This window comes from Mirounga leonina, unplaced genomic scaffold (genome assembly GCF_011800145.1).
Source record: "Mirounga leonina isolate KUSES-001 unplaced genomic scaffold, KU_Mleo_1.0 Mir_151, whole genome shotgun sequence".
Taxonomy (NCBI): domain Eukaryota; kingdom Metazoa; phylum Chordata; class Mammalia; order Carnivora; family Phocidae; genus Mirounga; species Mirounga leonina.
The window spans coordinates 98,476,662-98,490,388 of NW_023270377.1; positions in this window are offsets into that span (position 1 = coordinate 98,476,662).

The window sequence follows — 13,727 nt, forward strand, 5'->3', positions numbered from 1 at the left end:
GGAGTCTACTTGTCCCTCTGCCCCTCCACCCACTCGTTCTCTCTCTCTCTCTCTCTCAAATAAAAAAGTAAATAAAGTCTTTTTTAAAAAAATAAAATAAAATGTGGAAAGGAAGCAATAGTGGTCCCTTTTCCCTAGAGGCAGGCTTATTGTGCCCCAAGGAGAGAAATTCAACTCTAGACCAAGACTTTCTGTTTGTCTTCTCTTTCCTCAAATTCAAAAGTTACAAAGAATTGGCCTCTGGCATGGGTGAGTCCTATCCAGGGGAAAATAATCATAACTTGGTGAGAGCTTCAGAAGGGGAGAGCTGCCTAAAATCTCTCATTCCAAACAGGACACCTGTAGTAGCAAAGAAAGAAAAATTCTTCCCCCTATGACAGAGCAGTTTCAGTATGCAAACACGCAAGCACACACAAACTGCTTCTTTACAGACTTACTTGAATAGAAAAATATTGCAAACAATCTAGCTGTATATCAAGAGAGGACTTATTAAACCAGCTATTTTTTTTTTAAAAAAAGATGAGCTGTATATTGATATAGAAGCATATTCAAGATATATTATTAAGTAGAAGGGGAAAAAGGCCAGTTGCAGAAGTAAAGAAACCGATCACAGTGGATGCCTGTAGGAGGATGGGATGAGAATTGGGTGCTCCAGTTTGGTTCCAGTCCAAGATGGCGCCATAGGAAGACCCCGAATTCATCTCCCCCACAGAACACACCAAATTACATGTATTCACAGAACAATTCCTCCCCGAAGAAGAACAGGGTGCTTGAGGGATAGGTGTGAGTGGGAACTTTCTCTTTTCACCTTTTAAAATATTGTAAGCCATGCAAATGTGTTATGTATTCGAAAATTAAAAAGAAAAATCTCTCCCCTCTGTACACCCCTCACAGTTTAAAACCCAATTTCACACGTGTCACCTCATTGAATTCTCACAATCCTACAAGCTGTTATTATTCCCGCTTCACAGATAAGAAAACTAGGCTTGGAGTCATTAAATGACCTGGGAGAGGATCACTAGTAAAAGCCATAAAGACGGGGAGACCACCAGAACCTGCCCCGCAGTTCCTCTGCCCCACAGCATATGACATGGGACAAGGATGCAGCAGTCAGAGCACAGGGGGAGCTCACTGGGTTTCATTTAGGGAGACAATGGAGCCATCTCCTCCTCCCACACTCCCACCATGTGAAGGATGCCAGAAACATCTAACCTTGAACTTAAACAGGAATCGTGCCTCGCAATGCAAATACCTCTGAGAGGCGTGACACACACTTTGTGCTTCGGTTTCAAGTGTGGGGAAACTAACTCATAACTGACTCTGGGTCCCTCAAGTAAAACCAGTGTCATCATCGGCAAGATACAATCAGGGGGAAAAAAATTAAAAAAGCTTTGTTCCCCCGTCTTCTGCTACCTTGCAAACATCCTCCAACAGGGCCACCCCTTCCTGGTCCCTGGCAATGATGGGGCAGATCAGATTCTACAGCTTTTCTGTCTTTTTCCCGTGTTCATGAACAGGGTCATTTTCAGGCATAAACATTCCGGTCCAATTTGCTAGCATCGGGACTGAAATCTCTCAGCCCCGCCTTGAGCTCCTGGCCTCACGCTTGGCTCGGGGCAGACCCACAAACCTACAGACAGAATTGGGGGGTCTGACGGTGGGGGCACTCTGCTCTTCCACCTTCCAGACACCTTTTACCCCGCTCCTCTCCAGCATTCCTCTGCTCCTGGTTCTCCAGGCCAGCACAGCAAGGAAGGACAAAGAGTAAAGCAGCAAAGGGCCGTGTGGCACGTAGCCAAAGGTGGCTCTTTTTGGAGAAGGAGTCTCGAGGGAGCCCTGATGACCCCCTCACGGACACCTCCAAGCAGCACCATTCTGTGACCCAGGTGACCCTGGCTAGCCCAATCTGCCCCTCAGCTGCCCCTCTGCTCCAATCCCAGCCAGCCTCCTCACAAGGTGTGATTCTGTTGGGTCTCCTAGTCCAAGAAGGCAGCCCTGTGAGGTCGAGGAAGTCAGGGATGGCTCTAGCCTAGCTCCTGGCCACAAGGTCCAAATGGCACCCTGGAACCATGACTTGCTGCCCCACGGATCCCTCGCCCCTCACCCTGCTGACAGTGCCACTCCAACCAGCCTCTATCTTTATCACTTACACTTAACACGAATCCTGAGGATGCTTCCATGTCCTCAGTCTGTAGTAGCAAGGGGAGGGCTTATGACATCTTATACTCTGGATGCATCTAAAGGGGTTTTTCTTGAAGTCCCCCTCCTGTGACTTGGCAGGCATGGGGTGCAGTGGTGGGGAAGCCTCACATCCATAAATCCCCGTGACCCACAAATCCTTCCCTCTCCAAAACTATATACATATTTTTAAATGATGTCATTAGGACGTCAACATCCTGCAGCCCTCAATGAATTAATTAGTCTGGGCATTGAGCACTAACAGTGCTGACATCAAAAAAAAGCAAAAAGCAGACATCGTGTGGCTCTTGGTGAAAGAACACATCATCACCTACAGTCTTTCCAAAGGGATCAAAACCAAATCTGATCAAGCCTCTGGATGGAGCTGCACACTTGCAGGAGACACAGGGGACAAAGGAACATGTCGAACTGTGCCTTGAAGGTGCAATCAACACTTTCAATACTACGAAAAGCTCCTACAGGTCAACTAGCCCCACAAATAAATTGTAAGGAAAAAAAAAAGGATGGAGACGAAAACTATACATTAAGAGATGTAAAAGACATATTAAATTTTAATGTGCAAGACTAAGCCACAGTGTCTGGAGATGCACACTTAGCTGATAAAAACCATAAAAGGTACAAAGCCCTGATTACTATGCAGTTAGGCTCTCTGTAGAAGCAGGGGACAGCATTGGAGACGGGACATATGGAGCCTTGTGGGGCAGCTAGCAAAGTCCCATTGCTCAGTCTGGATGGTGGGTAAACGGGTATTTCCCTTATAATAATTCACTAAGCTAAAAGTTTGGGGTCTCTGGACTGTGTTGTTTTTGGTTTTGTCTTTACATTACTCAGTGCTCATCACGTTAGTGTACTCTTAATCCCTTTCACCTAAAATAAAACACTATGTGCTTTATTTTATAATGAAAAGTAGGCACCAAAAAGGAGAAAAGAAATATTATATAGGAAACAAATCTGGAAAAAAAAAATTTCCTCTCCCTTTTGTGGTAGACAGAATAATGGCCCCAAAGATGTTCACATCATAACACCCAGAACCTGTGACTAGGTTCCTTTACATAGCAAAAGAGATGAGTTATGGGTATTGTCAGAGGGAGATTATCCTTGATTATTCAGGTGGAGCTAATGTAATCAAGGGTCCTCATAAGTGAAAGGGGAAGGCAGTAAAGCCAGAGTCGCATGAGATGTGATGACAAAAGCAGAGGCCAGAGGGATGTGGTTGCTGGCTTTGAAGATGGAAGGAGGCGTGACCCAGGATTACGGGCAGAATGCGGAAGCGGAAATGGATTCTCTTTTAGAGGCTCCAGAAGGAACACGGCCAGCCTGACACCTTGACTTGGGCCCAGAGAGACCTATTTGGGACTTTTGACTTCCAGAACCGCAAGACAACACATCTGTATTGTCTTAAGTTACTGGGTTTGTGCTTATTTTGTGTAGCAGCAACAGGAAGCCAATACCACCATTTTTACCAAGGCAAGAAGTGGTGGGAGGGCTCAAGTTCACAAAACTAGTTTGGCTTTGCGGAGCGTCTGTCAAGTATCCATTCTCATCGTTGGTCTTCAGACCAAACTCTCAGATAACAGGAAAAGTCTCATCAAAGTGCTTTTTCATTCTACAAAAGGAAGTTCTTGGGAGGATAGCATCAGGAAGCTCAGAGTCCAGGGACCACTCTGGAACCTGGGCTGGTCACAGAGAGAACCAAGAAAACTGCCGAGCTCCAAAGAGCAGGAACATTCTGCTCAATGTGAGGCCACTGAGTTCAATTTATCATACCAACTGAGTCTCCTCAAAGGGAGAGGAACAACTGAAGTTTCCATCACCCATGGTGGGAACCTTACTGTCACACCAATACTAGAGAGAAGGGACTGGCAGGTGGATGCTGAGTGGCCCAAAATGGGCAGATGTTTACCATTACCTCTTTATTAACATTGTAAATTTGTTAATGAGCTCTGTCCCAAAATAGCAATGGTAGAGACTAGCTCCCTCTGTTGAGAATGAGAGGACCACAGGCAAATAGGGGTGGAGAGACCCAGCCGAGGCATTTCCAGGAGAGGGGACCTAGTAGATCATTGAGGTGAGGGTGAATAGAAGCCCCAGGAGAGAGACCACAGAGGGAAGGCAAGTCCCCCAGGCTCTCCTGTCCAGTCAGGGTTAGTCTGGGTAGAGCTCATACTCTTTATTGGCTTTGTAACAATTCAACTCAACAAGGTAGATTTCTGGTCCAGATTTTTCTTTCTTTTTTTTTTTGGAAAAGCAACCTCCTTAATTTATTAACTATATTAATACAATGAAATTATATGTGGCTGCTTCTCTCTCCTAAGTAGTAGGGCTATTGCTCTTTCACTGTCTCCTGCAAGCTCTTCCTCCTAGTCCTTTGCATTACCATCTAGAAAAACTAAATGATGTATTTTAATATTGCCGTAGGCACAGCTTGACCTTTAAATCGCATTTTTTAAATATTAATGACATAGCAGGAAAGCAGCCTACTGACAGGTGTTATACAACTCAGACCAAACAGGACACTAAATCTGCGAGCGCCTTTGAAACTCCCATCAGAGATAATGAGGTATAGGCATGTATTTCCACACACTGTCCAGCACCGGCTCCCTCCACATCCAGTCGGAATAAATTACCTGAGCGTTGTGTTTGAAAGGAAAGAAATCATCATTCTCCCTTCAAAATGCCATTTAATGACTTCGGCAGCCCCACATGATGATAACAGGAAAGGGCCTAATTGTTTCTCAGACTTGAAGTGAATGCCACGTTCTCCCAAGGGCTGGATTTCACACTGATGGACGTGACCCGAAACCTTGCTTCCCGAGAGGCCTCAAGCGGACCCTCCTATCTGTCCATGTCCTCCTCCCAGCTGGCTTGACATTCCCAGCTGCTCCCAAGTCACTATATGGCCCTCTCGGATCCTTTGGCTGGAACCTGAGATATCACAGGCCACAACGACCTACCCTCTCCAAGGCACCCCATGAATTGAGAACCTCTCAGCCCTCTCCCCTATCTTCCAGTCCTGGATTTCCTCAACCTTGGCCCAAGAGTCATTTGGAGCTGGACAATTCTTTGTTGTGAGGGGCTGTCCTGTGCACTGTGGGATATTTAGCAGCCTCTCTGACTTCTATCCACTAGATACCAGTAGGAATTCCCCAACTGTAATAACCAAGAATGTCTCCAGATACCAAATGTCCCTGGTGGAGAACCTCTGGCCTGGACAGACATATTAATTATCTACCTCAGTGTCCCCGTGTTGTTCCACAGCTGTTCAAAATCCTCACTTCAGAATCCAACAACCTGGACAATTCACCTGCTGGTTAAAGTTAACATATTCTTCATGGTGTTCTAGACCAGCAAAGGGGTATCAAGGTCGTAATGGAATATGAGAAGCCAGGAGAGTGACTGAGTTACTCACCTGTGATTGAAATAAGAGAAGGAGTCCCTGAATTCTAGATGAGTTCTTTTTCTGACCATGCTGGATCTGACATGCTATACTTCTGACACCCATTTAAACTCGGGGTCTGAGTCTTCTTATTCTACAGAAAATATTTGTTCATCATGGGACGCCATGAAATGAGCCATGGTACAGACAATCTGGCTGCCATAGTTTCCTGTTTGGTTTGGTTTCGGTTAGATATTTTCCAATATTTGTAACTGTGCTGGGATATTAATAGCACTCAAAATAACCCAAAATATCATACAAAGTTCCCATCCTTCTGAAGGGTATGTCCTGAGAATTTAAGCCCACCAGGAAGGAAGAAGGAGCCGAGAAAAGCCCTGAATGGAGATGGTAGCACCATCCAATGGACCAACCAGTGACTGAGGGCTTGAGCGCCCACTGGGCACCATGATGTCTGCAGATGGGCGCTTTTCCATTCATGCTATTTCCTTGGCATTGTATTTCTGAAGATTTGCCTATGGCTACAGCAAGAAAAATAACTTACAAATTTATACTTAGTTTACAATTTTGGCTAACCACAAGTTGATTTTATGCCAGTTACCATTTCACCAAATGCCTAGCACCCTTGATAAATGGAAATGGGTGTGACTTGAATCTCTCAGAGCAGGTGAGAATAAACGCAGCTTGAACATCACTGGGGGACCTCTTGTCAATCAGCATGCTCATGTGCTGCTTCGCCCAATCTAAACCTCAACCTAGGTCGCTGGCTCTCAAAGTGTGGTCCCCAGGCCAGCAGCACCAGCAACAACTGAGAGCTTGCTAGTAATGAAGATCCTCAGGCCCTACCCAAGACCTACTAAAGCAAAGACTCTGTTGGAGCCCAGAAATCTATTTAACAAGAGCTGATGCAGCTAAAGTTTGAGACCCACTGACCTAGAAAATGAGTTTCGATGAGAAATTAAACCAAAGCTTAATTCATGAAATTGTTCATTTTCTTTCCTGCTATCCAGACTTAATCCAGTGCCCTTTGCATGTAGTATTACTCACATTATCACACTGACAATACTGTTTGTAGGTGGATTAGAAAAAAGAACACACATAATCAACAGAATCCTAGTCTCCCTTTCTCCCTGGAAAGTCCTGAACTGCATACAAATCTGGCTGACATCCACCAAATCTAAGGAATCCAGAATTCCCAGCATCTTGGCACCTTTCTCTTTCTCTTTCATATGTATGCATTATTACAGAACATATGTTGTTTAATCAAAAGATAACATTACACTGGATAATGTTCATGAGCACCGACAAATATTTCACTTACAAGCTGCCATAGTTAATTATCTGGAAAAATATAAATATTCACATTTGGCCAAATTCCTCCTACCTCCTCCCTCTGTATCTCTTCTGCAAACAGCAACCCCAGCCGGGTGTCTCACGGCTTACCTGCACAAAGCTCTTAAAATACAGACCCCACTGGTTAAAAAAAGAAAGAAAAAAAAGTCTATTCCTAGATGGCAATACATCACTGTGAACTAATATAGGAAACAAGGCTACATCACACAGGGGAGGCCAAGGGATTCTAACAGAGAGACATGTGAGAGACCACAAAAAAATGGCATCAAGCATAAGCACCCCAGTGGAGTGGATGTTCAGGATAGGAGGATTCTGCAGTCAGACTGGTTGGTGGGGTCCGGTCCCAGCCCCGCCCGTCAGATGTTCTCCTTGTAAAACAGAGATCATGGCTCCTCAAAGGGCTGTTGCTGATTATATGAGATAATCCAAGTAAAGCCCTGAGCTTAGAGTCTGGTATATAATAAATGCTCAGTCCATTTCAGCTATTTCATTACAGTTTTGTTATTGCCCAAAAATTCATTTCTGAAGTAGCCTAAGCAATATCGTTAGACAGCTGAGTTGAGCTCACGTGGCTCCGGGCATCCCCCGTGACTGACACAGAGTATGTCCCTGCTGGGCCACTCCCTGTCTCAAGAATATTTTGAGTGGGGCACCTGGCTGGCTCAGTTGGTTAAGCCTCTGACTCTTGATTTTGGCTCAGGTCGTGATCTTAGGGTCCTGGGTGAGCCCTGCCTTGGGCTCCACACTCAGTGGGGGGTCTGCTTGAGGATTCTCTTCCTCTGCCCCTCCCCCCTCTCCTAAAATAAATAAATAAATCGTTTAAAAAGAAGAATATTTTAAGCACTTACTATGTGCCAGGCACTGTTCTAAGAGCTCCATGTAATTTTAATTATTTAATTCTCAGAATCATTATATTGTTAAAATGAAGCATAGTAATTAAGCACCTAAGTCAAGTTACACGGCTAGTGAGGACTTAAACACAGTTTGGCGCCGCAGAACCCACACCTAATAGCTAGGCTTTGTGGCCTCTCTTTATAAATATTTAAATATTAAATATTAACAAATGTTTTTTGGTTAGGTGCACTCTTAAAATGCAAATATATCTGAGAAAGATAAAGTCAGTCATTAACACCTTAACAAAAACCTTAGCACTAACACCCAGCCCTAGGGGCTTGGAGGATGGAAAGGAACTGGTCAGTGATCAAGGCAAATTTTATTGTGTGTAAAGAGGAAAGCGTAAAGTAGAGAGCTCCTGGGTATACCAGAAGAAATAAAGACAGATTCCCAGAAAGGAATCAGACTGAGTTGAACTAGTTATTCCAAATTTTTGAGCCTCAGTTTCCTTTTTTTTTTTTTAAGTTGGATTTAAGGATGCCTACCTCCTGGGCTTGAGTATCAAGGGTAGAGATTCTACAGTGTTTGGCACATCATAGCCCTCAATTAATGTTGGTCCCCCTAAAAGTGGCCTTTCCAAAGAAGGTGACCTTGGATGTGGTACCGCAATGGTGATCGAGGACATCTGGAAGACATGGAAAGTCTACCTCCACCATGGGGGTTTTAACAGCTGGGAAAGGAGTGAAGGATATAAAAACTATGCTTTACTCAGGGTCAGCCTACTGGGAAAATTCATAATCTGGATTAATGCACAGCAAAGGCTAAATTCATGGCAGAAGTGGATCTCACTTTCTGCAAACCAGCTGGGGAAAAAAAAAAAAAAAGGAAGCTATTTTAAAAAGTAAAGAACTGGATGGTGTTATTTAGGGAATGACTGGAGCTGGAAGAATTGTCCTGTAGCCTTCCATGGACATGAGATATAACCCTTCGGCAGTAAAGATTGTCAACAGGAGTTTCTCCATAGAAAGCCACGAAATATTTGTCAAGAGAGCGGTTTGTTCGTGTGCTAGTATAATGTATAACAGACCTAGACAGGAATAAGTCTTGTTAAGATAGAATCCTGCAGGAAGCTTGCTTATCTGCAATCTGGTCACCAAAATCATGACTAAAAAAATCATGCACAGGCCACCTAATCAAAGCACCTGGATATAGCCACATATATAATGCCTAGAGATCCTCACTGATAAGTAATATTACAAAGACTATAAAAGAATTTACTGAATGGCTGATCCAGTACTCTACAGTGAAAATAAATACAATTTACCATACACTCAAATATCTAATAGACCACAGTGAAGAATGGGTTCTGATACCCATCCCCATTTCATTCTTACCAAGAAACTCATAATGACTCTGGGACACAGTAGTCAATCAATAATAACTATTTGTCAAATATTTAACAAAACCAATGGGGCTAAAGGAATAATTCTGATCTGGATTATATTCTTTCACGTCCTAGGGATCCTTCTGTGAACGTCACATTGACCCACCTATACCCTCTGTGTAGGGGTTGACTTCTTGCTCTAGTTCCTTCTGAGGAATCATGAGGCACTCTGAGAATTTGTTCAGCCATGTTCAAAATGACCAACTCTCATCTCATATATCTGGAAGCATTTGGCAGCCTCCCTTGCTTGTTTGCTCATCTCAGGAATAACTGTACAATATTGCAGCTGTCTTTCAAAACTATGTGATCTTCATTCTTCTCAGAAGCCACATTTTGTCTGAGTTGTGAGCTTCTCTGCAGGCGGTGGTAATGAGATGGGTACTTTCTATTTGGAATCCATCATAAAGCTGGTGTTCCGATGCTGAGGACCACGATAATTCCAGTGTGGCACCATCTGATAGCCTCCCTCTCCCAACCAGAAGTGGTACTGTGGCATGTTCCTCGGTCACCACTCTACACTCAGAACTGTGTGACTTTCATATGCACACCAAGAACCCGTGGGTTATCAGACACACTTTATAGACCCACTGCCCTAACTAGAACCTGGATCTAAGGGAGGTAAACTAAAGAAATAGAAGCCAACCTGATTTTGGTTTGGGGATAGAAAGACCCTTCCTGCAAGTAAGCACATACCCACACATGAAGGAAACAGTACAAAAGAACATGTCAACAAGTGCAAATTGTTATGGTATACCCCAGGTACACACCTAATCAGAGACAACTGACCAAAGAATCAACTAGATCAACAATGGAAGATTTCAGGGAAAATGTGAACTTTGAGTCTAATAGCAAAGAGAGTGAAGAACAGTAATTGGAAGAGAGGATTTGGGAGGAAAAAAAAGACATTAAAAAGTATAAAGGCATGGAACTGATGAGCTAGATGGTGGCCTTCCTTCTGTCATTCAGCAATACAAAGTTGACAAAGATATTCAAATTACTCTCACCATATGAAAATAACTTTACCTCAGAAAATGCTTGGAGTCTAAACCGACCTTTAAAAAAACTCCACCTTTTCCCGTAAACTTCTCAGGGAATCCTGGACCAAGATGGCGACGACAGAGGCTCTTGAATTTCTCTCTTCTCAAAGATGCACCGTATGTGCAGCTACACACAGAGCAGTTCCCTCAGAGAGAAATCCAGAAACTAGCTGAGTTGCTCCTACACATTGAGCAAATGAGAAAATACCCACATAAAACCAAGTAGGAAAGGCAGAAACACCCCACCATAAATCGCACCCCCAGCACAGCGCTACACAGTATGGAGGGAACACCGCATGCCCAGCTAGCTTCTTTCTGATAACCAAAGGGTTTGGACCCACATCTAGTGCCCCAGCTTTTGCAGCCTCCATAGGAGGGGCAGGCCCCCAGATCAACTGGCTCTGAGAGCCAACAAAGAGCTTGCATTACTAAGTCCCACAGGAACGTAATAGAGGAGAAGCAGTTGTTAATAGGCAAACACATGAGCACACAATGCCGCTATCCCCAGGGCCTAGTGCGGAGGAGAGGTAAAAACATCCATCTAGCAGTCTTTCCTGGAAGAGGTTTGACTGCATACTCTACAAACTGCTGCCTGAGGGCTCAGCTTCTAATTAGCACGTGGCTAGGTGCTGACTTCAATCTTCTGGAGCTGATGGCTATTTCTCCTGCCTTCTGCCTCCAGTTCACTCCAACAATAAAATCAAGTCACCAGTATCACCCTGGAAGGAGATTGTCTACACATCTAGTGCCCCAATTTTTATGGCTGTTAGTCAAGCAATAGGTCCCCAAATCACCTAACCCTAATAGCCAGTGAGATTTGCATGCATGAGTTCCAAAGGACTATAGCAAACAAAGAGGCAGTTTTTAAACATCTGCAGGTGTTCAATAAATGGTGTTGGGAAAATCAGATATCCACATGCAAACGGATGAAACTGGACCCCTATCTTACACTGTACACAAAAATCAATTCAAAATGGATTAAACACTTGAACATAGGACCTGAAACCATAAAACTCTTAGAAGAAAACATAGGAGGTAAACTCTTTAACATTGGTCCTGGCAATTGTTTTTTGAATTTGACACCAAAAGTAAAGGCAACAAAAGTATAAATAGACAAGTGGGACTATATCGCACTAAAAAGCTTCTGTCCAGCAAAGGAAAACCATCAACAAAATGAAAAGACAACCTACTGAACAGAAGATATCTGCAAACCACATATCCAATGAGGAGTTAATATCTGAAATACACAAGGAACTCATATAACTCAATAACAAAAATCCAAATAACCCAATTAAAAAATGGACAAAGGAACTGAATAGACACTTTTCCAAAGAAGATACATGAATTTCCAACAGGAACATGAAAAGGTGTTCAACATCATTAATCATCAGGGAAGGGTAAATCAAAGCCATGATGAGATATCACTTAACATCTGTTAGGATGTCTATTATCAAAAAGACAAGAGATAACAAATGCTGGAGGATGTGGAGAAAAGAGAACCCTTGTGCACTGTTGGTGAAATGTAAACTGGTGCAGCCACTGCGGAAAAGAGTATGGAGGTTCCTAAGGAAATTAAACATGGAAGTACCCTATGATCCAGTGATCCCACTTCTGGGTATGTATTTAAAGAAAATGAAATCACTATCTTTTTTTTTTTTTTTTTTTTTTGAGAGAGAGAGAGAGAAAGCATATGCGGGGAGGGTCAGAGGGAGAGGGAGAGAGAGAATCTTAAGCAGGCTCCACTCCCAGCATGGAGCCTGATGTGGGGATTGAACTCACATCCCTGAGATCATGACCTGAGCTAAAATCAACAGTCAGACACTTTACCTACTGAGCCACCTAGGTGCCCTTAAAATCACTATCTTGGAGAGACATCTGTACTCCCATATTTGTTGCAGTATTATTCACAATGGCCTAAGTATAGAAACCACCTATATGTCCATCAATTGATGAATGGATAAAGAAAGTGTGAAAAAAAAGAAAGTATGGTATATGTGTATTATATATAATATATAAAATTGTATATATATAATTGTATATAAATATATACATATACATATAGTATTCACATAGAGTGAATACTAACCCATTTTAGAAAAGAAGAAAATCCTGCTATTTACAACAACATGAATGAACCTGGAGAGCGTTATGGTATGTAAAACATGCCAGAGATATACAGAGAAAGAGATTTCTGCATGGTATCACTTAAATATGAAAACAAACAAACAAAAAAAGTTGAACTCATAGAAACAGAGAATAGAATGGTAGTTGCCAGGGGCTGGAGAGTGGGGGAAGTAGAGAGAAGCTGGTTATAGGGTACAAATGTTCAGTTATAAAATGAATAAGTTCTGACAACCTAATGCATAAATGAGGACTACAGTTGGTAATACTGTATTATATATTGAAATTTACTAAGAGAGCAGAACTTAAATGTTCACACACACACACACACACAGAAAATACCAAAGCTGATACGTGTTTTAATTAACTTGATAGTGGGAATCTTTTTTTTAAAAGATTTTATTTACTTATTTGAGAGAGAGAGCATAAGAGGGGGGAGGGTCAGAGGGAGAAGCAGACTCCCTGCTGAGCAGGGAGCCCAATTCAGGACTCGATCCTTGGAATCCAGGATCATGACCTGAGCCGAAGGCTGTCGCTTAACCAACTGAGCCACCCAGGCAACGCTGGTGGGAATCTTTTTACGATGTGTATGTATACCATCACATTGTATACTTCAAATGTATGACAACTTCATTTGTCAATTTTACCTCAATAAAACTGAAAAAAATAATAAAAATTTCAAAAACAATCTGGAAAGAAGAAAACAAAAACCTCTCTAGTAAGCAGAGAAGATCCAGCAATGTCTAAAAGTCTGGTCCAACTAGTTCCCACTGACTAAACATAGCTCAGGTTTTATCTCATCCAGCCTCATGGGGAGAAGTTTCAAGAATGCAGGTCAGACTCAACACCCAAATAACAAATGATCCAATCAAGAAATGGGCAGAAGACATGAACAGACATTTCTGCAAAGAAGACATCCAAATGGCCAACAGACACAAGAAAAAGTGCTCAACATCGCTCTGCATCAGGGAAATACAAATCAAAACCTCAATGAGGTGCCATCTCACACCAGTCAGAATGGCTAAAATTAACAAGTCAGGAAACGACAGATGTTGGCGGGGATGCGGAGAAAGGGGAACCCTCCTACACTGTTGGTGGGAATGCAAGCTGGTGCAGCCACTCTGGAAAACTGTATGGAGGTTCCTCAAAAAGTTGAAAATAGAGCTACCATATGACCCAGCAATTGCACTACTGGGTATTTACCCCAAAGATACAAAAGTAGGGATCCGAAGGGGTATGTGCACCCCGATGTTTATAGCAGCAATGTCCACAATAGCCAAACTGTGGAAAGAGCCAAGATGTCCATCGACAGAAGAATGGATAAAGAAGAGGTGGTATATATATA